We start from the raw sequence: 4,485 nt of genomic DNA on the forward strand, positions 1-4,485 counted from the left end.
CTAAGCCTCTTAAATCCTATACTGAAGGTTAAATTGGTCCAGCATAAGATTGCAGGAGAACTCATATGTGTAGAGATAACTCTTATGGTTTAAAAGGACCAACTCCTCCCCACCTTGATCAAAATCAAAAAAACATTTTCACACCATTGTAATCAAATCAGAAAAAAAAAATACAGTCATGTTATGGACAGAAACAAACAAGTTACCACAAAGCAACTCATTAAATCTCCCCACAAAGGTGTAAACTTACAGCACATCGTCTATTCTGCAGTTGTGTTTGGTGTGCAGGCTCTCACCCTGGTAGACATTAGGTAGGTTTTCCCTCTTCAACTGTCTTTCACCTCTCTAGGGAAAACAGACACGCAAACTGCCTAAAGAATCTTAAAAAAAAAAAACACAATCACGTCATCTTTTACCATCACAAGAAATAGACAGCTATGCAAAAGTAAGATATGCCTGGATGCCTTTCATCAACTACTGCATCTTAACACTCCTTAATATTCTGTAGGAAGTGTCCGATCCTGACATGAAAAGACTTTATGAACATTTTGCGAAAGGTAGAAAGTCCATTTCAAGCTTTCCAAGAGGAGGGGAGGCTTTAAACATTTGGACAGTTTCTCATTCAGTGCTCTTTGGTTCTTAAAACTGCCAAGACCCTGTTAAATGAAAAGTGTTCTGTATACGGACCATTGCACACTTAAGCTAAACGTAAGACTAGATTCAACTGAAAAGGTCCCCTACAAAGATGTTTGCACTTGCTGAGCTAAAACCCGCTTTTATCTAAGTTAAACTGCAAAGATATACAGTTGAACTCCCAGTGCAAGTATTTTGTGGGAGCCCTATGGCACTATTCACACCAAAGAAATTAGGATGAGGCTGTTAAGACCCATTCCCACTCACAGCCGGGGCACCATAGATGGAAAATATCCATTCAGCACCTCCTCCTGCACATAAGCATTCTCAGATAGTTATAGCAGAAATAATTAATTGCATACCCCAATGAAGCATTTCAAAGTGTATTGTCGTTGAAAAACAAGTCCCCTGTGACACGCAAGGTAAATAATGATGACAAAAACTTGAGCAGATGATGGTGTTGAAGACTGTATTGTCATTGTACAAACAACTGAAGATACCACATCATACCTGCTTGTGGCTGGGACGTTCTCTACCATATGTTTGCAAAATCCCCTGGACAATGGGACCCTAAGCTGCTTGCCACCTCTAGACACTGGTACAATATGGATATTTAACAACAAGAGCTGCAGGCCCAGTGCACACAGTACTTACTCGTCAACATCCTGTATGCTGAAGAATATTTTCTGTGCTAATTGGCAAGGATGGCTGTTAATCCACCATAGAATAGCTCCCTTACAAACCTCAGCAAAATCCACTTAGCTTTGAGTCAGGCATACTTCAGAAAGTATTTGGGCTCTTTCCCTTTGGATTGAGAGAGACAGAGTGAGCAGGGGTGAGACAAATACTGGAAGTGCAGTGGGGCTTTAGTAAAACTTCAGAAATCTATTAAGAATGGGAAAGAAGCCACAGGCTCTGCGTTAAGGAGAAAAACTGTTTGTCACAGAGCAGCAGTTTTGAGTTGCTTGGCTCTGAAAACAAGGTTCTGCTAATTAAAACCTTGATACAGCACGTCATTTAAGTTTATTTAAATATGTACTTAAAGATAAATGCAAAGCATTCTGCTCAAACATTTTGAGGAATATGATCCTTAAGCAAGATTAACAAGTCTTTAATAACACTTGTGTTATGAAATGTCATTATAATCAAGCAGTAAATCAATAGTACAGTAGCATATGCTCAGATCACAAGGGCTGTATTCTGAGGAACAAAAGAAAGGCCAGCATCTCTGTCTTTTATGGCAATGATACATGTTATGTATATCTACACCTTCCACGTGATGCCACTTCTGGTACCTGCAGTCATCCGTGAGGCCATCTGTCTGCATTGCAAGGGGTAGACAGAAAGGGACAGCGATGTTTTCCTGTGACTCACACAACCTTCAGAGCAGGTTAAAGGCAGGGCTCATCAGTGCTGAACGGCTCCTACCCCAGCACGCTCTCTTGTTCTGTTTTACGGCTCCCCCCAGACTCCTTGCATTCCCAAGGGTCTGGCCTCGTGGCGAAGTCCTCGAAGCAAGCAGAGAGTCGCTGCGAGAAGCAGGGATGGCTTTCTGCTGGTTTAGAGCCACAAGGGAACAGCTGTGGCTGGTGATGGGGGTGAAGGCACTGCCATGGACAGAGTGCAGAAATACGGCAGCAGAGCAGAGCTTCAGTGGCTTCCACTGAAGCTGTCAGAGATACGCCCCAGTAAGTGAGATAACGCATGTGTTCCCCTGCCTGGCCCGGGCTGAATTAGCACATCTGGGGCCCACATTTACCCCTGCTTTGGAGCACCTTTGCCACTAACACTAAAAACATATCCTGGAGGACACAAGGGCTTGAGATGAAGGAGGTGAGAGGGGAAATAAGACACCTTGCCTCCCCCTTCACCTTGCTCCTCCCGCCTCCCACATGGCTCCGGAACACTTTGTGACTTGAATGCTGTCAATCTGCTTATGGGAGGAATATATTTATAGAAACCCCATCTCTGTGTCTGAACACTTTTATGATGCCAGATGTTGGAGGACATGAAGTCGATGAAATAAAGCATAGGGGTCAAAATTATCTGCTGCCAGCAGTGAGATTTACAGTTTCTCCAACGACCGCGGAGCAATGCCAGTTTACTCTGGCAGAGAACCGGGGCTGGCAAGTGGGTACCTATGTAAATAGTTAGGCTGTGCACACTATTCACACAAGACGATGTTTGTCCTTTTCAGGGGAGATGTTACTAGGAAGGGTTAATGCCTCCTCTTTGAAATATGGCGTGGCAGCTGCAGATGACATCAGATTTTCTGCCATACTGGTTTCTATCAACGTACACAATGCATCCAGGGAAGACCAAGCACTGCCTGAGACTGTAATGAGACCGACAGTCAGAAGTATCACAATAGATTATATCATTTTGGGAGTTCATGTGGTTGTGTTTAAAAACAGGGCTATCTTCAGTTTCTTAGGAGAGTAACACGGGGATGCATCTCAACAGCACAAAAACACTAAGAGTTCAGGCACCTCTTCAGTAATCAACCCACAAAAAATGCAGATCTCAGGTACACACGTGAAACTCACCTGCAACTGAAGCCAGCAGCCCAGGAAGATACCAGGGTGCATAACCGAAGGATCCGTATCGTTGTATTTTGGCAGTACACAGCAAAGCTGAGGAGAAGTAGGTTAATTAAAATTCATATGTCATTTCCATTTCCTCTGCATGTCTACAAGACTGTTTATTCTCACCATCTGAAAGAGATTCTCACCATCTGAAAGAGATATTAATTGCTGCTCTTGGTTGGTGAGAATAAACACTACAAGAGATCAAGTTCCCTAGTGAAGCCTTCTCAGTTTTGCTTTTAAAACGCAATGGAACAGCTTGAAAGGGCTGCTCTTATCTGCACAGCAATTGGCTTAAGATGCAAGCCTAGGGTGAAGTCCATTATCATTTGTCCACTGGCATTTTGCTGACAAGCACCAGAGCAGTGGTTGTTGCCTGTTTCCATCAGCCACAGTTCAACACAGTAAGAATATTTTGGCCATAGATTAGGCTTAGGTGATTTGCTTCAAATAATCCCCTTTCTTCATTACTGTGGCTCCTGAAGTGATCACAAATCTGTAGGCACCTGAAATGGGACCTTTCACACAACCTGAAGAGACACATTATGGAAATGAAGCATGTGTTTGCTCATCAGTGATCACGAATCTGTAGGCACCTGAAATGGGACCTTTCACACAACCTGGAGAGACACATTATGGAAATGAAGCATGTGTTTGCTCATCAGTATTTCAGCACTGACACCACATTGACGCTGAGATGAGGTCTAACAAATGTTGTGCTCCTGCACTGCCATGGTGCATCTTGGAGACTGCTTATCTCCTGTGAGTATAAGACCCTGTATTCATACAGAGCATACAATTTGGTGGTAATTTCTTCTGCTGTAGCTGAGAGTGTGGTGATGTGTGTGGATAGCACAGTCAGTGAAAGACAAGAGCTGCACGGTACTCACAACTGGTTTGACTGAAGCATCGCTTTCCTTGTGGTCATAGGCGTGTCTTTAGGTGTGCCAGCTCGCCTGCCAACGCAGATGTCTTCACCTCCAGAAACACAAGACCAGCAAAAAACTGGACAGGATCTGAAACGAGGTGCGTTCTGCCTGTTGTTGGGCCCCAGCCCAACTTACAGCAACATTGCTCCATGTGCGTTTCATCAAGGCCCAGGTGGAAATGGTAGGGTTGGAGTGTGGAACAATACACCCACAGATCTTGCTGATTCTAAGCAGAGGGCTGGTCCACAGCACTGTGAGCCACCCCAAGAAAAATGTGATTGAACTGAACCCTCCTGCCCACTGCAGGAAAAATTAATGCCTGTGGTGAAGTGAGAGGC

At 44.1% G+C, this 4,485-nt stretch overlaps 1 long non-coding RNA gene across 1 annotated transcript; it reads right to left on the bottom strand.

Annotated features, from left to right (window-relative positions):
- Window positions 1-343: 343 nt before the first annotated feature.
- On the bottom strand, window positions 344-4,164 carry LOC126913168 (uncharacterized). The gene is made up of 3 exons (XR_007707793.1): window positions 4,109-4,164; window positions 3,180-3,266; window positions 344-380 (listed from the first exon to the last, which is right to left on the bottom strand). It is a non-coding gene; the product is annotated as an uncharacterized LOC126913168 (long non-coding RNA).
- Window positions 4,165-4,485: the final 321 nt, after the last annotated feature.

This window comes from Cygnus atratus, chromosome 2, assembly GCF_013377495.2.
Source record: "Cygnus atratus isolate AKBS03 ecotype Queensland, Australia chromosome 2, CAtr_DNAZoo_HiC_assembly, whole genome shotgun sequence".
Lineage (NCBI taxonomy): Eukaryota > Metazoa > Chordata > Aves > Anseriformes > Anatidae > Cygnus > Cygnus atratus.